Here is a 25,945-nt window from a genome sequence, read left to right as displayed (position 1 = left end):
CATGGAGACTCATTCATTCAGTTGGTGGGTGATATTGATTCAATTCCCTGCTGTAAATTGGGTACAGTAGGTACTGGACCCTGGGTCTCCCCTGTCCCATGCAGTTGTCCTAACCCACAATTGTTTTCTAAGCTGGGTCTTTTGTTTAGGCCAGAATTTCCCTTCTGGGCCCAAGACATCTTTTAATCCAAAAGACTCATTTCAGTTGGGACAAATTCCTCATGTTCCAAATAAATTAACAAGTTTTTCACTCCATATAGATAAACTCTTCATTCTAACTAAACGTAATCTCACTGGACAAACCCTGCAGTAATACTATTTCTAAAGTTATGTTTGTTCTAAGGTCTTGCACTTCAAACTTCAATAAATCTTTAAGGCTGCTGTAAGCATGGTAAGTATAAGAGGTAATTAGCTGTGTTAGTCTGAAGTCTAGCAGAAGACAGGAGAAACGTGCACCTTATTTTATTCATTTGGTTTATAAGAGTATAGGCAGACATTCACTGCATCCTGCCTGCAATCACATGACTTATTTTAAGCTGCGTGATCATAAATTGGGAGCAGTATATGTAGGCGTTTACTGGTGCCAGGAGCCATGCTGGGAAACCAGTGTAAGTAACTTGAGGTGCGGGGAAGAGCTGCTGGGATCTGGGGGGAGCATCAGTGAGTCTGTTGGGGGACTAATAATGGCCCAGTCAGGATGCAGGGAGGGGTAAGAAATTCATAGCCCTAGGACTGGAACGAACAGCTAGGCTTTCCAGCTCCTGGGCTGCACTTCAGATATGAGCAGACATTCACTAGATTGGGTCCGCCCTCCTCAGGTGAACTAAGTTAGATTGTACCCACCACTTTTAGCCCAATTGAACCTCCTCAAATGTCTGCATAGACTGGCATTTAGATCAACTTAAGCCTAGTTTAATTTCCTATTCTAGTGCATCCTGACAGACACAAGCTGTGTAACTGGCTAGTAGGGTATAATGAAGTGGAAGCAGGAGTTAAGGAATTAAGGGGTTCTGACTGCCCCCTCTCTTCATTGTAAATTATGCTATCTAAAACTTTATTAGAAGATGTTAAAAACAGATCTAAAACTGTATTAGAAGATGTTGAAAACTGTAGTTATTACATGGCTTTGTAGAGTTCAGAAAGAATATAGAACCGGATGCATAGTGGCTACTTGTGTGGTGATGCAGTCTAGGATCATGATGCCTACATTAGTCTGGGGTAAAGTAGGTAGGGATTTTTAAGACAATACAATAAAAAGAAAAGGCAACATCCTGCACATGGTAATTGTATTGATGCAGAGTTGTCAGGTTATAAGACATTCTCGGACAATGCTCTTAGCATGGGGTATACAACTGCTGAGCTGGGGAATCTTCAAGGGCATTAAACAGTCTTTGTGAGTCTGGGGTGTGGGTGTGTGCGTATGCGAGTGGAGTTTAAGTCCATCCTCTTCAGCTTGCTTCTAGCAGGTGGTCTTGGCCAGCTTTCTTCATATTGGTAGTAGCCCAGGCTGTGCTCAACCCAGATGTCTCTTGACCATCAAGATAGTATTGGATATGATGAGGTGCCTCATCAGTTTTGAGCAGTGGCAGGGAATCCCGCAGATTCCCAGGCTGCTCTCATTGCTCAGGTCCCACACTCTCTCTACATGCTCTAAGGATCAGCACCAGTGTATCATGAACAAGCGAACAAAGCAAAAACAGAACATTTTAAATTATGCAAAGTTATGTTCCTCTGCAGAAATGCTTTGCATGTGAGAAGCAGCATTATTCTTTATTAATTACACATTTCCTCAAGTTGTGGATTTCTTGGGTTAAGAATTAGTAAAAAGCAAGTTTCAAACTATGTGTAGTGTGCTGTTTGTATACACACAGCCGGTCTGAGAGATTTTATATAAGTAAAATCTCAGAGCTAAAATATCTGTTCCTGGTATAAAAAATATTTAGCATTTTCCATTAGTAAATGGTTACTAGTTACAAATCTGAGTTTGAATTGTAAAGCAGTATGATATCCTCTGTATTCTTATGACTACTATCTGCCAGGAAAAGAAAGGTGGTGGAAAGAAGAGCTATTATATATGGGCAGCTCTTATGTCTACAGACCAATTTTTTTCAATTTCCAAATCTTGCAGTTAAAACAATAACCATTAGATGGTGCCATTTTGTAACCAGAATTTTCTCTGGGTGCGCTTAAAACCAACCATATGTTATATCTAGCATGCTCTTAAATGACTAAACCTATTCTTCTAGCGCACTGACTTGTATTGGTCAGCCTTAGTCATTATGCGCAAAACCCAGGCAATAAATTAGACCTGTAGAATTTTTTTATTTGTTTCAATGAGAAGACTGCACCATCCTGAAAATTCAACAAAAGAGTAGGCAGTGGCAGAGCAGATTTACTGCCCCCTTTTTAGTCGAAAGCAGTGTGCAATCTAAATGATTTACTTGTTTGCTAGCCCTGCATGGTGCTGTCTCCTGGGTTATCATTCACCTAAATGGCCAATGTAGTACAATGAAAATGATAGTCTGGTTACAAATTCACAGCAATTTACTGGTTAGAAGCTGAAACTGGTAAATTATTTAATTTCCATTTTTCAGTTACCAGTCAAGGTTGAAAACTTGGACATGGTATGGTAAAAAATAGAAAAGAATTTAGCAGCTATGAAAACCCAGGCCATACCACTATGATAAAAGGGCGGGCTTTATTGTATATGTAAATATAATATACTTAGCTTTTATAAGGCATTTGACTTTCTACTGCATGACATTCCTATTAAAGAATTAGTACTATACTGTATCAATAAGGCACATGTTAAATGGATTAAGATCTAGCTAAGTGACAGATCTCAGAAAGGAGTCATCAGTGAGGAATAGGAGGGGGCATTTCTAGTATGGTTCTGCAGGGCTCTATATTGGGCCTGACTCTATTCAACATTTTCATTACTGATCTGCTGCTGATAATACCTGTGGATGACATGCAGATTGGTGGAATAGTAAATAATGATGACGTCAAGGCAATCACATAGAGCAATCTGGATCACTTTGTGTAAAGTGGCCCTTTCAAACACAAATGCAATTAAGACAATTATACATCTAAAAGCAGGGAATACAGACCATGTCTTCAGAGTGGGGGACTGTGTCCTTGAAAACAGTGATTCTGAAAAGGATCTAGAAGTCATAAGGAGTAAACAGCTTAATGTAAGCTCTCAGATGATCTTTGGTGAGTAGGAGCTGGGATGTGATTTTTTCCCCCTCTGCATGTGGTATTGGTGAGACCAGTTCTAGGAAGTGTGTACAGGTCTACTGTCTGCATTTTAAAAAGGGTATTGAAGAACTGGAGGTGGTGCAGAAAGGAGCCACAGAAATGATTCAAGGGCCTGGCAGTGACAGATTTAAAGAGCTCAATTATGCCGGTTTATCTAAAAAGAAGACTGAGAGGTAACCTCATTATCGCTTGTAAGTACCTTTACAGGAAGAATGTACTGGGTGGAAAAGGGCTTTTTAATGCAGAGAAGAAAGGAATAACAAGAACTAAAGCCTACAAGCTGAAGCCAGACAAATTCAAATCAGAAACAAGACAATATTTTTTTACAAGAGGTGATTATCCATTAGAACATGCTACTTATGGAATGGTATATTCTCCATCTCTTGTTGCCCTCCTATCAAGATTGGCTGCCTGTCTGGCAGTTATGCCACAGCCAGACACAAGTTACACAGGAACTCAGCAGTCCACATACTAGAAATCAGTCTAAATCGGGTGTCAAGGATCCAGCCGGTGGAGCCTTATCATTCGGCTCGTGGTGCTGCCTGTGTATCTTGGACCAGACCTGTGTGTGCGCTGCATGGAGCGAAAGCTGGCCCTGGCCCCAGGCCCAACCCCATAACTACATGCAGCACACAGAGCCAGTCTGGTGTGCACTGCACATGGTGCATGCAGCTGAACCCAGCAGCCCAAGGGACCTGATGAGTTTGATACTCCTGGTCTAGATGATCTATCGGTCTTTTTGATTCTTAAATTCTAACAATCCAGGAATATATGAATCCAGGAATATATGAATTATTCTTTTCTCCACTAGGTTTCTGATCCACTTCCTGTTGCTCTCGATGGGAAGACTCCCACTGACATCAAAGTCTTTGGATCAAGCCCAAAGCATAGCTGAGACTGACAGAGCTTATTATTCTTGTTCCTCTTTTTCTTGCTTTAACTAAGGAAATTTTGCCTAACCTTTCCAGTCCTATGTTGAATAATCTATTTGTTAAGGTGTGAACAGCCTATTTATCATGAGCCTATTTAACCTTTACTTTAGATTTCTTTCCATAGTGCTTTTCCTTAGATTTCCATTGAGACAGTAGTGTTGAAAGTTATTGGTCTCTTTTCTTTCCTGTTAATTCATATCTCATGGAGGTGAGAGGTATTGCCAGATTATATCATTAGGTTTGGTTTCCCTAACGCTTTGTAATGAGTAAAGTTTATGATAAACGAAGCTTAAATCTCTTGTGGAAAGACATGTTATATGGACATCGTGTCCCTTCTAGTGACACTTACAGAACAACTTCCATATCTAAGTCGCTGCTTTTCAACATTCATAACTTTCTTGTTTTCGGAGCTGAAATTATCTAGTGTTTCTTTTCTTTAATAAACTTTGAGCAAAATTCAGTCTGTTGGTTTTGGCTATGGGAGAGTAGAAATAAGTTGGTCTTACTGTGAGCAAAACTTCTCATCACCATTTTTTCCATGAGGCTTCAGTAAAAACCATTTCTATGTGCCGTATGGTGTGGACACAGCTCTGAATGAGTGTAGGCTTTACTTGCTTTGAGGAGAAAAAATCAAAAAAAGATCATGGGAAGATACAATTTCTTAATACTGTGAGTTTCAAATGAAATCTTAGCAGAGTATTATTAAGCTTTGTTTTCCACTTATCTTTTTCCCCTGCTCCATTTTGTAACATTTGCTCCCTGTTCTTTGCCAAGCCTGGTGAGACTAATTTAGCTAGGGTAATTGTAACCGTCTCACTGAAATCTTTCTCTCCCAACCATGCGTTCCCATCTCACCACAAAAAAAAAAGGGAGGGGGCGGGGGGTAAAAAAGGGTATTCTGGTTTTGCCTACAAAATTATGGTTGTATTTTTCAGTAGTATTCAGACTGAGTCCTATTCCTTAAATTCAAGTAGTTGCTTTCCTTGCAGAGATACAGCGATATACATCAACCACTGCCATCTTTTACCTAGCTCTTTTCAGCCTTACAGAAATCTATGTCAAGCCGAAGCCAGGGTAGAAGGCATGGGCCAGAGCTGGATTTTTACCATCCAGTCATATTTGTAGAGATGAATTATTAACGTCATCATCTAGTCTGGGTCCCTGTAAATACTACTATCATTAATCACAGGTATTTTGTTTCCTTTTTTTCTTTCTTTTCAGGGAATTAAATAGAAAAATCCACATCAAGTTTGTAATTTAGACTATTTACCAAGGCAGAAGAGTAAAGAGAAGAAAACCGTACCACTACTGGAACTGGGGGATTTTTCTTCTATAGGCAGTTTGCCTAAAAATTGAAATTTAGGGAGACCAAAAGTATTAGTTATTTAGATTTACTATGGCCAAAAGTTTCAGAGAAAAATAAGGGAAAGTTTTGAGGAAACAAACAAAAAATCATTTCTATATCTTTTACCTCAACTGTTTTATTTCAAAATGTTTTGTATCAGTAGTTTTCTAAATGAAACATTTTGACTTTCATTTCAAAATGGCATTTTATGTAAATATTAAAGAAGATAAAAGTGTTTAAAAGGGTTGAATAGCCTGACCATGAAACTTCAGAACATGAAACAAAATACTTTGAGTTTAATGAAATATTTTGAGTTTAATATACCAAACTTTATCTTTCCAAAAAAAAGAAAGAAATTGCGTTTGTTTGACCTGAACAGAGTTGTTTTCAGGTTTTTTTGAGTGGCTGTTAAACTGAAGACTCCATTCTTCACTTTGCACTACACCCTCAGTATTCTGTTTTTTCCCTTGAAAGCTTGAGAAGGATATTTTTTTTTTTATTTTTGGTGAAACTTTTCTATAGACATTTTCAGCTTCTGGTTGCCAAACCTTCCAAATTCAATTTTCCCTGACAACAATTGCTTTCTTTTTTTTTAAAGGTCAGGTTTGTTTAAACCTATTTTTCATTGCAAAATTTTCCTTGACCAGAAATGTTTTACTAGGTCTCCTGCCTAGACGTGATGGCCAGGTACAGACATTACACTTTTACTGGTGTAAGTGATTGGAAACTAGTCTGTACCCATAACAGAACAGAAGTTCAGTATGCAAAAGTAGTCTATACCTGTAATAGAACAGAAGTTCGGCACACATAGACTGGTTCGAAAATAGCAGAACCTGAACTAAAATTCTCCTTTCCCCTACCAAAGGTCAAACATATACTTTGTTCACTACCAATCTAAACTTCACTGCTTACAGAAAACTATGTAACTTAGATCGATTATGCCTCAGGCTTTTTTGATGTACGGAGCCAACATCTAAAGCACATTAATGCCCTAGTGGTGGGTATTGCATTTTGGTACATTCATAGACCAATGGCAACTCACTATATACAGATGTGCCTACACAATCTAGAGCATTTGGCACTCCTGGGCTGTGTCCAGACACAGATGTGTGGTGGGTAGTTCTGCAGATCCATATGTAGTGCTACACACTACATATGCAGGTGTTCCCCATGCTGCTACATTGGGGGAAGGTGGGGAGGGAGATGACCCTGGGAGACCCTGGGGACAAAAAAATCTTGCGCCAAAAAAAAAGCAGGGCAGTGTACATGGCGGCAGTGCATGCCATCCAAAACCAGAGCCTAGTTGGTCTAGAGCCACACTCTGACTGCTGACCGGTCGCCCAGCTTCAGGTGCACTGTGGCTGCAGCTCCCCGAGGCCCTAGTAAGGCTGCTGTGGCCAGCACAGTTGCTCGTCCCAGCTTCCCTTACCCCACCCTGAATAACCTGGTGCATGCCAGAGTGCACATGGTACAGGAATTTCCCGGGGACAAGTAGCAGCAACACAAGGTGTGAGGAAACAAACGTCAGCACTCGTCTGGATGAGGCCTTGATGACTTTCCTGAATAGCATAGGCCATCACGATCACAATCCTGTAGTAAGCACTCTGCAGACAGCCCTGACTTTGTTGGCTTCAGGTGGGCACAGGAGTCTTCTTGCACAGCCTCAGTTCAGAACCAGGGTTGAAAGTATCAAAGTATATAACTGGAGGGCAAATACTTAAATAGTCAGATATGTGTGATGCAGAGGGAAATAATGAATGCCAATACAGGCATGCAGGTTGTAGCCATGTTGGTCTAAGGACATAGGTAGACACAGTTCTCTGGGTGAATCTGATATCTATCTGATATCTAAAGAACCTTGTCTGAATACATCTATACTAAGGTGAATCAACAATTTGCAGGTGGAAAAAATAAAGACCTATTTTATGGAGGAGCTCATTGGAAGGTGTATTCCCAATTTAATGAAAGCTCAAATATTAGAAACAGATATCCTAGCATATAGCAAGGAAAGAGCTTTCCTTGAAAAGAAAGAGAAGGAAAGGGAGACTGAGGTGTTGCAGTGAGTGTATTAACTCACAACTTTTCACCTCTAACGACCTCACTTCACAAACAATTTAGGTCAGGTGAAATGAGCTTGGTTCTCCGAATCTGGTTCCTAGAGGACATTTGTCCAAATTACAAAACCAGCACAGAGTCTGGCACAATATTCCATGATTGGCAGTCTCTGCTCAGGAGACATTCAATAGCAAAACAGCAGGGACACCGGAGGTCAGGACTAAGCTGCATTGGCAGAGCTGTAGGGGGTGGGAGGGAGCTTTCATTGAGTTAGGGAAGCCTCTCTGAAGCTGGCAGGTTGGGCTCTTTCTTTGTTTCAACCAAAGCTGCCAAAGAGTGTTAAGAGCTGACAGCCTTTTTTCAGAACATTGACTTCTGTTCCTTTATGTAACCGGCCAACTAGCAGTGGAGATGCTAAAAGACTGACTCTAGCGTATGGAATTTGTGCTGTTTCAGGCCATAGAACATGTGGTGTGGATGATTATTTAAGGCAGATTTTTGTTTTTATCACTGGATTGTTAGGATGTTCAGTGTGTGACCATCAAATTAGTCCTTGTTGGATTCAGCTTTAGATCCTAACACACTAAATGAAATCAGTGACCTTGCATGCAGGGTGTCTGATACTTAAACACCAGTTTTAACTGGTATCATTCCATTTCCTTTACTGGAGTGGTCCTTGATTTTATCCCTGACTGCACAGATTGTACAGATGTAGCAGCATACATCCTACGGATAAGGACCCAGTCAAGAAAACTGAGTCACAAGTTCTTGGCCTCAAGACACTGTAGTTTTCAAGATCCTGCAAGCGAAGAATGAGAAGAGAATATGTAGTTGAATGCCCATGTTCTATGATTTTTCTAACAAACATTTGTTTGTGACATGGCTGTCTTCTCCACTCAGGCTCTGCTCGCCTAATACAATAGCTCAGCATCTGCTAGACACTGCAAAATCCTATGAAAAAGACAGGAAGGCTATGTAGAGTGACACTGAGCAATCAATGGAGCAGATGCTGCAGGAACCAAGAGGCAAATTTTATTTTATCTTATATTCACATTTTTTTACGTTTCTTTTTATGGGCATAGGAGTTGACACATGAGTCCTGAGAGAATAAAGAAATGCTGAACTTTTTGTCAGCAGTTATTCTGTAAACCAGGTCTCTGTTTTTTATATTGCCCAACTATTCTTTATTCAATGCAAATTGCATTAGTTTATATGACTGACATTATTTGGGGTGTTTTGACAGCATGCAACACCTCTCTCCTAAGTTGTCTTACACAGTGTAACCAATTACTGGTCAGAGCTGCAGATCAATTAGAATTGTTTTGTACACCGTTTATTTTACTCTTGATGTTAGGTGAAAAATGACATGAGTCTTGTAGAATTTTTAAATGGAATATAAAGTAGGGGTATTTTTGTATTTTTAGAACTCACAAAACAAAATTTCAAAGCTGGCAGTAATGGATTTTATAGTGAGTACAGAATCAGAGGAATATCTTTGCAATGTGAACTCTAGTAGTAATTACATGTTACTGAAATCTTCTCAGAAGATGCACTGAGCAGTGATGTTTATGAATTATGACATAGAAGCTGCATCAGATGCCGCCACTGCTGCAATGATGCCCTGCAAGTGGAAATGGAAAATACACATCAAATTATACACAGCCTGGTTCGCTGTATGCTACTCCAGCCACATCTTCACCACGATCTTTCAAAATAATAGTCATCAGTAACAAAACTAGGATTCCATGCGACTTTCAGAAGAAATGGTTACCCTCTCACTGATCTGCCATGGACTTTTTTTATTCTTGTTTATGGGGATTTCCAGTATATTGCTGCACTGCTTCTGCAGTTACCTAAAAAGAATAGCAGCAGTAGAGTAACTAGGGGCAGGAAAACCAGAGCAGGCACTCTATATGCCGACTTGGAAAGGGAGGCAAGGCAGAGGAGAAGGGGAGGGGAGAAAAATACCAGCTACTGCTGCATCTGCGCAATCACAATGATGGCTAGAGATTGCTGCTGCCCACTGGGCTGCTTTGTTACGCCTATGAGTAGCAGCTAGTGTAAAAGTAAAACAAGGTACTTAATATCAGTTAAGAAGGCAGGCCTGTTGTGTCATTGCATCTCTGTAGTCTTTGTAGTGAAATGATCATGTTTTGCTCTTGGTGGCTGCAGTGGTGGAATTCAAATCAGAGACAGCAGATGCCTCTGGCTCAGGTACAATATGGCATATGAAGTTGTCTTTATAGTTACAAAAACTGCTCAGCAGAAGACACTGGATCTAGTGTTGGTATTCTGAGTGTAAATAAGAAAAAGGAGGAAACCAGGAGACCCCAGCACCCTGATGAGCTAGAGTTAAAGATGTGAAGTTAGGGAAGGAGCTGGGCGGTCTCTCCTAAAAGACAGGAAGGTTCTGACTACAGCAGAAGGCTGAACAGCCACTCTCCTGCCAACCGCACATCTAGTCAACCACGTGCTGCCACGCTTTGTTTTTGCAGTGCATTTTCTCTGCTTCTCCTATAGCTCTATAAAGAGGTCTCACTTCTCCATTATCAGAAAATCTCTTCTTATATATGAGAAATTGAAAAAACCTTTCTAAATTATGTTACTTTAAAATGCAGCTTCTTTTTCCATTGTGTATGTTGAGACATAGTTTGGGAGGTTACTGATCTCACGCACAGAGATCAGTCCCAGTTAATACAGTTGTTCAGTGTTGTGATACACCAGCTAGTTCTTAACAGACTGATAGCAACATGTTTGCCTCTTGTTAAGTCTTAAGTGCTTCTCACATTGAAAGAACATGTTGATCGCTTCAAATATACATTTGATATAATTCCTAATTGTTGCTAATTATTTTATATGAGCAACATGAACAGAAGTTGGAAGCCTGCTTGGCAAATAAGGCTAGTAATTAAGTTAGTCCTCGGTAAATTTAGAGTTAACCTCACATCAGGTTCACCCTCTCTTGACAGGTGCAATCGGCAGAAGGACTGTATGTAGGTGGTTGGGGAATGTGCAACGGGAAGGTGGACCTCTGTGGTCTGGGGGTATCTGTCCTAAAACCTTGCTTGCCTGTGCTTGATTCTTCTGATCAAAAACTTTCTTTGAAGAGAGCACTTGATTACTGCCTCTGTTTTCTTTCTGCTGGGTCAGCCTGTCAACTTCTGCATGGCTAGATAAGCAATCCAATGAAAGATTCCAGCAAATGTCTGTTTGGAAAAATTAAGAAAGTAAGTTTGGAGAGAGATGTCCAAACTGAAGTGGGGGCCTTAAAAAGAATCAGCTGGCCATGCTATTAATGAAGTTCCAGATTAAGGTGGTGGGACTACACTAAAACCGAAGTATGGCCACAGAAGATTCTGAGTAATCCAAAGAGCAAATAGATACAATCAAGCAGAGCATGGTGGCGTGTGCCCACGGGGCAGGCATCAGAGTTCAGTGAGATAATACTCAAAGTTTAGAACCGATCTGTGGTTGTGTTTATGGAACCTTATGCAAGCAAATCTGTTTGCAATATGTTCCACCAAAAAGTCACTGGCGTGTGTTCATAGTGAATGAATCCTGTGGATCTAGCAGCCGGAGTTCACTAATCCAAACCACAGAACTCAGCTGGCACAAGCAATAAGTATTGGGAAATCCCTGGCACTAGGGGATTCAATGATGCACATTTCCTAAACTTTCTTCCAATTATGTATTATGTTCCAAGATGCGTGTAGGAAAGGACTTACTAGCTTCTTTCTCTTCCCAGCCCCAAGTTTGCATCTCCAAAAGAAAACTGCATATGATCTAATTCCTTTCTTAATAAACTTCAGCTGTTGTTTTCCAGTGGCTATTTGACTGCGTTCACTTTTTAAAATATGTTTGTTTTCAACAACTATAGTGTAGAGCACCAAGAGAGCAAACAGAAGGCATTTCCAGCAACAGTTAGGTGCTGAAAAGTTGCAACTGAGTGAAACAAATTCTCTGGACTTTAAAGAGTGGCTAGTCAGGAAGTTAAGAGACAGTGCGTTACTCAGTAGTTACATGTGCATGAGGAGACTACCATGGCAGTTTCTCTTTGAAGCTTAGAGAACTACAATAGACATCAGTATGTCTGGGTCATGGTAAGTGTAGAAAGAGATGTGGACATGAAAAAACAGGTGTTGGAATGATTTGATACATGCTGAAGATGATTACGTGGTATAAAGAACCTGGGTATTTTTATGGTACAGCTGGTTATCTGCAGTGGTTTGGAAACATAAAAGCTACTGGTCCATTGCTGTCATTCTTGATTTTTCAGACAGCCTTAATCGAATGTCTGTAATTTGCTAATGTTCGCTGCTGCTTATTAGAAAAAAGTTAGCATGTTGCCTGACGAAGGAATTTTTTGCAAGTGTTTGTGCAGCTGGAAAATGAGAAGCAACCCCAGAAAAGACTCACTGTCTACCCAAAATAGCATACAAAGGCACACTACTCCAAACTACAGCACTCTTGCCAGCTAGGCTTCCCTCTCAACAGAGGAGCACTTTGAAAGATATTACTCTTCTACAGAATACTGCAAGTGTCCTATATATAAAATCCCTGAGGGCCTTGTTTTTCCTTTGCATGCGGTAAAAGGATTTTTTTTACAGGGTGTGTAGATTAGCCAGTCATATAGGAGGCAGATGGCCACAGTGGTCACACTCCCTCCTTTATAGCTGGCACTTTGTTTTGGCATGCTAATGATTCCTTGGTTCCCAAAAATAGCTTTACAGACAGGGTCAATTATATTTTTGGACTGTGTAGAGTTAGAGCAATTAGTTAGTTGCACAAGGCAGTTGGTTTATAATGTAATACACCCGTTCTCCATAATTGGCACCTTTCTGATATCCATCTATAATGGAGGGGCCTGTCTTTACAAACAGAACGTGGTATTAGCATGCAAATTCACTGGCTCCCCAAAATAGTTTTACACACAGTCAATTATATTTTTGCATTGCGGGACATGTGGACTAATTAGCTATAGCTAAATGGGGCACTTGGTCCTCAGATTTCAGGATTTTTACAGCACTAAGTAATTTTGAGAGATTTTCAAGGGCAGGCTAGTAAGTAAAATTACAACAAGAGATTATGCTGGCTCATCTCTCTGACTTTCATTTGAATGGAGAATGAGACATTTTATAGTTATGTTGTTTCATTATTCTCCACTGGCTAGATCACAATGAAGAGAGTAGGGTCAGGTGCCATACACAATGCTGTAAATAGCTTGATGGGAAAACTAAGCATGTGGTTTGTGTTCAGTTCAAAAGAATCCTAGAACCAGTTTGGGAAGTAGTACAGGCTGCATAGCTCAGATTGTCATGTCCCTGTTTTCAGTAACATTCGCAGAAAAGCTCATTGATTCACCAGAATTTTCATATGGCTCTAAACACTGTTGCTAAACTACAGGCTCAGGAGATCTCATTTTTGCCATACAGTATTCTGAATTTTTTTTTTCCAAGAAAGCCAAGAAATGAAAAAGAGACATCTTGAGCTGTACATGAGGCAATACTTGTGCTTTAAATATTACAAATTCACTTCCAGTACTTCTAATGGGGGGGGGTTGTATTTATAGCTGTTTGGACTGAATGTAAAAAATACACACAATAACTGCACACAACAATAAGAAAGGCTGGAAATAAAGCAGTGGAGCACGAGGGAATTGATGCAATCTTGTCCAGAGTATCTGAGGATAGAGTCGTCACCTTTAAAATGGCCATAGATACCTGGAAGCTGCTACATTTACTTCCTATTTTAAGTTCATTGAAAAACTATGGTATCCAAGATACTACCGTGTAGGAATTGGCAAATGCCTTTTTCTTTTTTTTTAATGGCAGTCACTGCAGGGAGAATTGTTCTTTTTTTTCCTTAATACTCTTTTATACATGTTATTGAGAGGAGATAAGAAAGGCACATTGCCACCAGGAAACCTTTGGAAAATACCTATTTGAACCTATCCTAACAGGTAGGGTCTTGACTTTAGCTTGTATTATAGGTTTAGAGGCTAAATGATTGTATGTTCTTTTCGCACCAAGAAGGAAAATCTCACTTGTTCTTGATATCTAATAATGATACCACATGGTATGCACAGCCTGAGATCAAGCAGAGAAGAGAGATAGGTTTCCTGCTGCCCAAGGCAACTGTCTCTAGCAGTGCTATTTGTGAACATATCAGAAACATCCTTAGAAATGGATTTAAATGCAGAAATCATTTTTAGGATACATCAAGTAAAATGCTTCTTCAGACCTAGTAAAAAGCTTTCACTGTCGTTGAAGCGTTGTTTACATTGCTTATAGCTCAGAATGTGGCTACTTGCATATCATAATCATGATTTTTTTAAACTTTTGTATTTATTCAATTAAAAAAATGTTCTACTTGTGTAATCATATTAACTTATGCCTGGGAGAGAGATTTTAATAAAAATGGGTTAAAAAATTACTATGGCACTTGCATGTATAGTAATTGTTGATAATGCTTGTATACAACACCTAGCTTTTAGCCAAGCTGTTTATATCTGTTGTTTAACATGCACAATGGTCTGTTATACAAGTTATAAATTGGTTAACTTAGATTGTGGATGGACATAATATTCTGTGTTCAAAGGGTAAATGACTACTGCGTGAGGTTGCATCAGCTGAACCAATGCAAATGTTTCATCAGTCCATTCCTATAGCAGTGTAACTGGGCTAAAATACTGTAATTTTAAACCTATAATCCACAGAAGACAGGCCTTTTGTGACTGTCATTGATAGCCAAAGCTCAGAGCTAATTTATAATTTGTTATAGATAAAGTACTGAGTATGCCTTTAAACAAGTACACAATTGGGAAGATAACACACCTTTACTAATGTCTAAATATATGCTTCTGCAAACCCAAATAAATATTTATACAATCCTAAAAATATGCTTTCTTGCAAGCCAGGATGGCTTCTCTACACTAATGTACTTTTTATAAACTTCTGGAAAAATGTGTCTTGTTTTGCTTTTTCCTTGACAACAGACAGGAAATGTACAAGTAAGTTTTTATAATATGCTGGCTTTTGTCAGCTTGTGTCACAAACTAACTCCAAAGTTTAAACTTGCTTGAGTTTTTGGCCGGAAGAATTCCATTCTTATGTGAGAGAATTCTTTGAAAACTGAAGTTAAATGCTGTATCAGTAATAACTTGAGACAGGCCTTGTTCTTGTGATATCTGTATCCTGGGCTACTTATAATCTGAGAGTGATTACTGTATTAGTATGGGATCATTTATTAGCAAATGATCAGGAAGCACCTCTAAACTGTTAGCAATATTATCCTAAAGGGGAATGTACATCTTTTCTGTCTTGACCCCTGAACTGCTACCTTAAGTTTTTCCCATTTGGCTACTGCGTTCAGACTTCCCATATGTCAGCAATAAATTGGCCACATAAGCTTATTTCCTCATCCCTCTCATGCAAATTGGGTCTTCTCAGTGTCCTTACTCCATTCCTACTGCCCCAGTGGGAAAGGCTCTGTTCCATTTTTTAAATCAAACAAGAAGAGTGGAATTATGAGGAGCAGTCAGCAGAGAAGATGGCCATGTGACTGCATACATAAAATGGACTTTCAGGAATAGCAAATCAGAGTAGAAAGATTTTCAAATTAATGTGAAATAACCTTACAACAATTATGCAAATGTTTGCACTCTGGCTAATAATAGTCATAAACCAATCAGAGAATTGGCATTAGCATAGTAGAAAGTTACTGAGAAACAACTGAATAATCAACATGTAAATAAAATGTCCCCAGCCATTTTGGGAGCCATAAATTATATACCTGAACAGTAGGGTCGAACTTGTAAGGAATAGTAGAGTGTCTCTAGATTCTGATTGGCCAAGGGCATACTTTCTGAATAAAATTTCATTAAGTCAGGGGTTCAGTTATGAAAGCATGCCTACTTTATATATTATAGTACAGCGTTTAATAGAACATTAGCAGCATTATGAATCAAAGAGATGATTTTCATGTCCAGAGTAACTAATGTGAAATGTTATATGTCTATATTTGTGAAGAGGCTGCAAATACAAAAATTTATGCAGGAAAAAAAAGCACAGATCTTCTCTAAAATTCTGGATAAAAAACTCTTTACAGGCAGGTCACTTAGTTGCACATAGCTTAGAGAACTGCATGTGAAATTAAAATAAATATTCTTATGTCATTGTTCAGAGTTACTTGGAAGAACATGCAAATCTGAGGGTAAGTACCTTGAGGGAGGCAAATTATCAGTTCTTGGTAGCAATGGTGCAAATGCACATGCTGGTTATCTTTAGTGACATTCATGCAGAAAAGCAGATTCTCAAGAGTAAAGATGCACCCCAGGGCAGTGAGGGTGTGAAACAGAAAGAAATATTTTATCATGCACCGCTCTCTTGTACATACAGCATTAATTCATTTGTTAACATGAGCCAAAATATGTGAACAAGAACATGAACGCAGAGCCAAGGATAAGACACTCTGACAAATGTCCAGCAGCAGAGGAGCAGTATCTTCCCAGATGTGGGCGTAACTTATTGCTCCTCATATTCACCTAAAACATTCATTAGTATAACTGCTACATCCCCTACTGCAAAGCATCCCTCTCCATAAGAGCTGTCAGTCCCACCATATAGACAATAGAATCCTAAGGCCTTTTCCATAACAAATTAATACCAAACTCTGGGGCTTTGTTGTTTGCTGCAATGTTTATGCCATTATTTTATTCCCCAGTGTCCAACATACTCATTAATTCCCTCCACCCTGTGTTTCCTCAGGGACATGAGAGAGAGTGTGCTCTGTATGTGCACTCAGATTTCTTTATTTAGCCTGGCACCTGCCCCCTTTCCTCTAGATATTAGTATCACTGTTGCCCCTTTGCGCCTCTCCACAGCAGAACAGTCTCATATTCTCTCCTCCTCTGTGCATGAAAGATGTCTTTTTGCACTGCAAACCATCCTATGTATGGCAGGCTAGGTGGTGTTTTATCACCTTATTATGCATGTTGTGTAATCTGAGAAAAGCGCAGGCATCCTGGATATGCACGGTTCTCAGCATTAAGGTTGTGATCCAAAGCCCATTGAAGACAGAGGAATTCTGAACCAGATCGTACCCATGTACAATAAAGTATTAAGGCAGAAATTTCCGAAGTAGGTTTAAGAAACAATGGTGTTTATTTCAGAGTATCTCAGTTGTAGATCAGAATGGAATTCTTCCTCTTAATGACTCACTGATTAAGAATTTTGTCGTCTTTCTTGCCACAGAAGAGTTTTACAGTAGAGATGTAAGCAAAATCTTTTGCCCAGAACTAATTCACATGTGAGAAGGCAGATACTACAGTGCCTCATTGCAGATGAAACAGCCAAAGAACACCAGGCACCCATTGCTCTCCCTGTTGCTCTAATCATGTGTCCATGCAAAGTGTAAGAGTTACAGCAATCGCCTATTAAAATATAATTAAAAAGTGATTAAGAAAGAGATAAAATATGATTCTAGGGCCAAAATGTATTCTCTGCTGCACCGAGGTAATTGAGTGCAGAATTTGGCCCATCATCTTTTATTCAGCTAAAAGGAAAAACATATGGCAGGCCTACAGCACAATCAATACAAATGAAAAAAAAGCAAGGATATTAGCAGCAGCTCGGCTGAAAGCAAAAGAATTGCAAATAGCATAATTGTATAACTGGGCACTGCAGCCATAAAATTTGACAGAATCTATCTACTTTACTGGCTCCAAATGTAATTCATTATTACTAGAAATAATTCCCCCACCAACTGCTTTTCTGTTGCTAAGATAAACAAAAGCAGAGTTGGGTGTGAAATTCAGAGAAAGGCAATGGGTTAATAGATTTCAGAAATAAAACAGTGAGGGAATCTAAACTTAGGTTGCTATATGGTAATACCCTTCAAAGAGTCTGAATCAGCTCCCTGCCCCAGTCAGACTCTCTTCCCAGCACTAGTTGTGGCCACTTTTTGGCCACATTGCTTAGGTACTACCTCTTTTTTGCCAAGCCTCGTCTGTCCATGTATCCTAATGATTTCATCTGTCCAGGTAGTCTAATGATTTATACTAGATCACTCAACATAATATTTAGATCTACCCTGGCTCACATAATGAATTTGTATAATAAATAAGATCATATATCTTAACTCATTCTGAAATCTTCCATGTAAGGACGTATCTGGCAACCAACTAGGGAATTGCAGGCTAGTCCCTTGTAATTTAATGTTGTTGTATAGTAGAAGTATTTTTTTAATGAATGATCTAGATGTGCTAAAATTTACTACACTGATACATTTCCTCAAGAGGTGCCAATGCAGACAAGCATGACTTTAGCAGGTACAGAAAGAGCTATTTTTCATTTTAACAGATCTTTAGAGAGGAGTTGAATCGCCCAGTTCTGACTGATCAATATGGACAACAGCATAAGTGTGTTGGAGAGAACTGTAACATTTAGTTTAAAACTCAATTTTAGGTTGCAGCTGTCCAGGGTAAGTGGCATACCCCATCATCGTTTGTATTGGTGGCAGTGGTCAGCACAGTTGAACGGACCCAATATGGTATTTGTTTGTTTTTTCTCATAAGTTAAATAAAAAATGTCACAGTCCCAGGCACAGCCTGTTTCTTCCCTTTAGTAGCTCTCAAACACGTGGCAAAAGCAAACAGAAAATGAGCAGTTTAAATATAATCTGACCAGGGTAGCATAAAGTTCCTACTTCAGGTTTCTGAGTTACAGGAGCAAGAAATGCTTTCTCACGTCTTCCCTTACCATTCCAACCTAATCTTTGGCTAAAACTTTGTCCAGGTTTAAGACAATATGGGATTTTGCACATGCCCATGCATTTTTAAGGGCAAGCCCACTCTACCCAAGTTTGAACATATAACTATCATGGTCTCATGTGGAAATGAGGTCTGACTTGCTTAATCATGTGAAAAGTGTGTCATCTTGAACATGTAGTCTTGGGAGGAAGAAGAGACGCCTTCCTTTTCATACTGATTTTGGTAGTAGCTTTTCTTTTAATTTGGTGATAATGTGTGCTTAATTGATGATGATTTTTTTAACTAATGAAGTCCAGGCAATTGAGTATGAAACTTATCAGGGAATAGATGGCCTGAGAGATGGGGAAAATGATGTTGCTGAGGTAATGGGGTGGCACTTGAGAGATCTGTGTTTGATTTCTAGCTTCTGCTGCCTCAGACTTCTTCTGTGACTGTAGTCTAATCATGTAAACTTTTATACCTCATTGCCCCATCTCTTTAAAAAAATGATGCTACTAATACAATTTTTATCTTCTTTGTATCAGCTATTTAGACTGTAAAATCTTCTTGGCAGGGCCTCTGTCTTACTCCTGTTTGTACAGTGCCTAGCACAGTGGATGTCCAGTCCCTGTTGTGGGCCTTGGGACACTACTGAAATATTTCTACTTAAGAGAGCTAAAAGAACCTTTTCTGTGGCAAAAAGATAATTTGTGGCAATCCCACAATCTTTGGTGCACTTTATTGATTCCAAATAGCTTCATCCTGCAAGCAAAGATCACACAGATCTGCCACAAGTATAAGGTCTCCAAAGACAGAAAGAAAACAGTTGTTCTGTTTCCGAAGTGCGGTCTGAGATCTTTCCTCCAGTGTAAAAGCCTATTGCCCCTAATGACTCAGGGTAATCTACATATGCAGGCTAATTGAATCTGATTCTCAGCTAGGTTTTGCAGCCTGACTTACTTCTGTTGTGTCACAGTTAGGCTGCTGCTAAGACCCGAGCTAGCTAATTTAAAATTAGCATGGGTGTCTGTTTACTCTGTTGCGAGGAAATTGCTCCTTCTTGCTAAAGCAAAATAACCCCCTTTTATAAAGTACCAGAAACCCAAGATCTGCTACTCTGTTGCAAAATAGGCCTCGGATACCTGATGCATTTATGATGTTCATTATCACTTTTATAGTGTGGCCTTCCATTATAGCCATAGAATGGTTTCTTTGCAAGGATGGTGAAAAAAAAAGGGTATGATATTTAAATGAGAAGCTGTGTTCTGCATCCAGCTGGGAAAACAAAGCACCAGCTGTTAAGAGAGTTCCATTTGACAGGGCCCCAGGATGGGAGCAGCTTCCTCCCATTCCTATTCAGGGGCCCTGCTGCAGCCACTTACTGTTAAGATGGGACACTCGATTATCAGGTTCTGAGGTAGAATATGAGCATTTCACCTGATTCCTTCAATCTATTCTGCAGAATGATATTCTTTCTCAGGAGGCACATGCTCTGGGTCCTACCGAACCTGACATATGGGGTTGTCAACCTGATGCTTAGCTAGCATTGATCTTTCAGCATTGTTAATGGGGACTGTGTATCTCTGCTCACGGTCGTGTCTTCTCTTTATAACCAGCTCAGTCTGTGAAATCCATATCTGGTGCAAACACAGGGGCAGTATTTAGTATTCTATGTTATTTTTCATCATAAGAATAAAGAAGAACTTTTTACTGTGCTTTGCCACCACAGACAGGCTCTGTTATTCTGTGCTGCTCATTCTCAGATCTAATGTAAAGATATGTTTGCTGTTGACCTCATTTAAAAGCCCTCTAGAGGAGGAATCTGAAAAGGTTGATATAGTTTGGCATGGTTATTCATTATGAATAGGAAGTGCATTGCCTTTATTTTCATTAATTTTACATAGAAATGAGATACAACACAACATGCTTCTCTCATTTTTTTAAAAGCTGTGCAAAGTCATGTGTTTTGTGTGCAGGGCCAGGGATGAAAAGACAAATCCAAAAACAAACTATCTTCTCCTGCTTGCCAAACACATAATATTTAAAGAGATTGTGTGTTAAGAGCTGGTATTCTATATTTATATTTCTGGCTAAATGTTTTGGTCAGGGGACAAGTTATGCAAAGTAGTGTGGCACTAATAAAAATATTCTAGGTGTGCTAAAAGAATTCATCCTCTGGTACATCACAAGGAATAATAATTAGCCATCAGGATATGGAAATTCATGCTGCACAAACAAAAGCTATGTTGCTGAAGTATAAAACTGAAGTTTCAACCCTGTCCCCTGGTACTCTGATGGTCTAAAGGGTGCCTCTTGAGGGTGGAAGGTTGCTGTTCACATAAGTGTGACCTGCTGAGAAACTGCTACTCATGGTGAGGGATCCTGTACAGTACCACTTCCTGAGAAAGCATCACCCAGTTTACTTCTGAGTAATCTGAATGGTAATTAGCAGCCACCAGCCAGAATTTTTACTAGCCAAGTCCTAGAGTGGCACATGGTAGCATTGCTTGTTTGTTGAGCTGCATATTAACACTATCACTACAACCTTCCCAGCTCTTGGCCCTCTTCATAACTACAGATGCTTCATACATAAAACTACTTACTGTATTTATTCAAATAGAAGATAACCCTGATTATAAGAGGATCCCCCCAATAATTACATTCTATATGTAGAAAATATATACATTTTTAAAAATATTTTAGGTATAGAATCTAATTATTAGGGTTTGCCTTGAATTTGTCCCCTGGTCACTGCTACAGCAGGGGAAAGTAGCTTGCCTTTGGATTATTTGCCTTTTGATCCCTGGTCCTGCACACAAAGCAGGATTTGCCAAAGGCTCATGATTTACCGTATCATTCACTGGGCTGGTCTTCACCAGAGTCAACAGCATTTCAAGGCATAGTGAGCCCACAACACTGGTCAATATGTACCTGTACTCTAGATACTCCCCCACCACAAAAAATCCATGTGCTAATTACTCCGCCCCCCAATCATGACTGTCATGACTCCTGGGATGCTCCAAAAATGTATATGTAGATGAGGTTCAGGGCTTCACCTCATGGAGGGTAGGGCCTCACTCATCATATACACCTTGGGGAGACAGAGGGATTGCGGGTGAACTATTTGGGGCCCCATTTGGTGATGTTTGCCAGGTATGTAAGGCTGGTGAAGAAACAAGAATCATTGGAAATAGGAAGGAAAGCCACAGCTCAGCTGTGGGATGGAAAAAAAGTCAAAATGTATGCAATGTAGTGGCTCACCATGACTATAAAAAAGAGCCAGCAGTGTGGAGGACTGTACTTTATGCGTCCTATCGTATATCTTATTTGATGGGTTGCCGTAACCTAGCCTTGTGGTCGGTTCCCATCTGCAAGTTTGCCCAGTATTGGCCATGTACTTGCCCAGTGTTAGCTGCATTTAATCAACTTCATAGTTCATTTCCATTGTTTTTGGCAACAGTTTAGTGATAGACAATGTATTTCGTGATTTCTTTGTATGTGATTATAAGATGAGTGGCTTTTTCCCCATGCCAGTTGTTGGGGGACAGACCTCATTTTGTATCTGAGTAAATACAGTAACTATCTGTTGACTACAAGCATTACTGACTGCAGCACGAATATAGGAGTCTCCCCCCAGAAAAAAATAAAAAAGCAGCACCAAAATGACTCCTCTCCTTGTTCCTTGCAGCCCAGAGAGAAAAGACCAGCAATGCAGTATGTCCAAAGGGTTAACAAACTCCATCTGCTACTGATCAAGGAAGGAAGGAAGTTCCAAAGACACAGGACCCTAAAAGTGCTCACTGTGCTGGCAGTTACCCCTATGAAATATCAGCTTTGGCACTTCTGCTGAGCACAACTACAACGGTGCCAAGACAGAACACCTAAATATGTTAGAGATAAGGGATGGATTTGCATGAAAGATCAAATTCACTTCCACTGAGCCCAGCTACAAGGATTAGTATTTTCCATGAATTTGGGCAAGGTATCACTAAACCCCATGCAAACACTTTCTACCTTCCTTCCTCTGCATTGGCTATTCCTCTTACCTGGACAGCCCATTGCTTCAATCCCTGCTCATTTCAAATCCTGCAGATGTTAACTGCTCAGCATCACTCTTCCTTTTCTTCATACTTGGAGTGTTGTTGTAGCTGTGATGGTCCAGGAGATACATGAGAGGAAAGAATGATCACAGTTGTTCCACTTAAAGATGTCACCCACAAAAAATCTTACCTCTTCCCTTTCCATGGGGCGGAGCCCACAGGAGACCAGGCAGAACAATTGTCATGATTCCTTCTGGCCTTAAAAACTATGAATTACTCACTATGTAGGGGTCTGACCATAGATCTGGGAGTCAGAAAATCTCTAGCTCTAATTCTTTATCTGCCACCTTCATGTTCTATCCAAGTCACTTAACTTGTTTGTGTGTCAGTTTTTTTGTGTGAATTATGGAAATAATACCACTGGCTGACTCTCAGGTTTGATGAGGAGTACTTAGTAGTTAGTTGCCTGTGTAAATGAAGAGCACTGAGTTTGGAAAGAGCTAAATACTATGGTAGTAGGGGCCCCAACATGTGCTTTGTATTGTGTAGAACATGACAAATGTCCATGGGTTATTTACTATATTCTTTTCACTGGAGTAGTAAGGGGTGGGGGTGGGGGTTGGTGATATCTTTTATTGAACCATCTGTATAGCCAGGAGAGATGTTGGCTTTCAGGCACAAAAGGCCTTTCTTTAGGTCAGACCTGAAATAGGGCACTTTGTGCTTGGAAGTTTATCTAAAATCTATCCTAAATACACAGTTGGTCCAATAAAAGATATCGCCAAACTGGCCTTGCTTCTTGCATATTTCCTGAAACATCACAGCTAGAACAGCACTTCCAGCCCACTTTCACTCATGTGTCAGATGTTCTCAGATGAAATTTGAATGTAATTAATAAACTCAACATTGCAAGGCAAAATTCTGCTATTACTCCTCATACCCCTCTTGGGCACATCCAAACAAGTGAACGCGTGTGCTTTCTGGTGCCTCAAAGGCTTTTGAGGTGCCGCAAAACACATGGTGTACATAAATAGTTTCTCTGTGGAGACAAAATTAGATATTTGGAAATCCCGATATCTCAACAAAAAAAAAAAAGGTCTAAAAAAAAGTGGGGCAGTGCACATGGCTCCAGCGTCCACTGCTTGAAACAGGAGCCTGGTTAGTCAGAGCCATGCTCTGGCTGCTGGCCAGGCTCCACGTGCCTAGATTGCTGCTCCTGCAGCCCCAAGAGGCCCTGAGGACCCCAGGTAAGGCTTCTGGCGCCAGCCCAGGGGCTGACCCTAGCCTTCCCTACCCCACCTGGGGCAGTTTGCTGTGCTTCAGAGTGCACGTGAAAGGGCATTCCCCAGGGACAAGTAGCAGTGGCGCAACTATGTGCTGCTGGTGTTTGTCCCTGGGGAAATGCACATGCACACTCATCTGGACGTACCCCTTGATTTTATTCTAGTTAACTTGGAGCATAAATTAGGGCATAGTTTTGCCCCCATATATCCACTACAAGCTTAATGTGGGATTTTACATGAGCACAGATTTCCATGCAAGCCTGCATTCTCCCAGCTCAAAGGAAAAAGCACACTTACAGTCAGCCTGTAAACTGCTAACTAACTAACACAGCAAATGCTCTTTAAACAAGGAAGGTGCACAGCAAAAAAGAACAGGAAGACTTATGAATAACTTTATTTGCTAGTTAATTAATATTTAATTCAAGGTAAATGTTACTTGATTCTTCCCTCACCATCATAGCTCCTTTATTACTTAATCAGCCAAAAGCTAGCCAAAACACAGAATTTTCCATGGGACATCCCAGAAGCAAACAGAAGAGGAGGCAGGGGTTTTTTTTTCACTGTTCCAGGCACATTGCTTTTGACAGCCCATTGTGGTCATGGGTGATGTTCTTTTTCCTTCAGAAATAATCTAGCTCAGCTCTAGATTAGCTATGGCATGTCCTTCTTTGTCAAAGTGAAAACTCAGGACAGACAGCAATGTAAATATTCCCAGCTGAGAATCCTATACTCAGCATATATGTATCACATACATAGTCTCTTGGCTTCCCAGACCTCTGCCCATCTGATAGTGTCATGCCCACTTGTCCCATTCACTGGCCATTTCCACAGAGGCAGCAGTACTTAAACCTGATGAAGATTGGCAGCTGACATAAGACTACTGCTTCTGCAAGCAGGTCTTTCTTTTCTGCTGGTGCTGAAGTGTTTGTGTAATCCTGGGGTGGGCAAGATCTGGCCTGTGGGCCTAATTTGGCCCACCAAGGGATTTTATCTGTCCCGCAATGTGAGGTCCTTCAGTCCTCCCCAGCCCAGGTGCAGCGGGCAGCCCAAGCTGTGGCACATCCAGCCAGTCTGCTACTCCTGGGTTTGCAACAGGGATGGGGTGGCACAGTGGCTAGATTCAGCTTCCTGCCAACCCTGGTGGTGGCAGCTCCTTCTGGACAAGTGGGCAGGGGCAGGGCTGCAATTGTGGACCAGTGACAGCACAAGCCCTGTCCCTGTCCCTGAACTGTCATTGCCTCACCATCCCATCCCTACCCACCTCTCCTGTTTCTGGACACTGCTGTCTGTGCACCTGTGGCTCTATCCAATCCACCCAGCTGAGCACGCCCTGCCTGCAGGGGTCTCAGGCTAGTTTTCATGAAAACTTTGCCTGCCCACCCGTTCCATCCAGTGCCCCTGGCAGTGGGTTTGGGGCAGACGGGCCCAGGCCAGATAGGATCAATGCCCCCTTCCTCCACCCCTCCACCGTGATGGGTCAGCACCACCCCAGCCCGCAACAGCTCACCAAAGCTCCCTAAGTGGCCCTCCAACCCAAATAATTGCCCATCCTGGGTATAATCCTAATCCACATTTGTAGTGACATATGGGCCAAATCCTAGTTTAAATCAATGGGTGTTTTGTCATTGACTTCAGTGGCACCAGGATTTGAAGTATTAGATAATATTCAATACTTCCTCTGCACTGGAGGAAAGAATACAAAATGAGTGAGCCTGACTGCTGCGCCTTTCCCTCTGAGGGCCAAACACCTTACGGAAGATGTCAAAGCAGACCTGCAGTCAGTGCCGGAGCTGTGGCAGCTCAAGCAACAAGGAGAGACTGAGCCTCAAAAGAATGAGCCCAGCTGAGTTCAGAACATTCATTTGCTCAACATTTTCTTTATTCCTGTTTATAAAACTGCTTCATGTGTCCTGCCAACTCCCTATGATCTCCTGCCTCTTTTGATGCCTGCCAACTCGCACTCAGCTTGCTTGTCTCACATTGCACGGGACCTCATGCACACGTCCCAAGCATTGTATATGTGCCTACCCTGCAGGGGCGGGAAATTCCAAGTGCAGTTACCAGGAAGTTAAGAGTGTGAGAGTTTTCACCATGTCCTCTTATTTGGTGCCCTTAGGCTGATCTGTCAGAGGTACAGGAAGCCACGATAGAGATCTCACATCAAGCGCCAAGGAGTCAGGGGCAGCCAGCTGCTCTGTTTTGGTTTTTGAAAAAATTGATCTGAAATTTTTCCATTTTTCTGAAATGAAAAGAAAGCAGCTTTCCTGTGCCATGGTAATGGT

At 40.7% G+C, this 25,945-nt stretch overlaps 1 protein-coding gene across 1 annotated transcript in view; it reads left to right on the top strand.

Annotated features, from left to right (window-relative positions):
• Positions 1-25,945, top strand: part of MAMLD1 (mastermind like domain containing 1) — a 306,125-nt gene that overhangs the window by 31,694 nt on the left and 248,486 nt on the right. The window lies entirely within an intron of this gene.

The sequence above is a fragment of the Crocodylus porosus genome, unplaced genomic scaffold (assembly GCF_001723895.1).
Source record: "Crocodylus porosus isolate Cpor-Errol unplaced genomic scaffold, CroPor_comp1, whole genome shotgun sequence".
NCBI classification, from domain to species: domain Eukaryota; kingdom Metazoa; phylum Chordata; order Crocodylia; family Crocodylidae; genus Crocodylus; species Crocodylus porosus.
The sequence above is the reverse complement of the archived record's forward strand: the minus strand, read 5'-3'. Positions and strand labels throughout refer to the sequence as shown.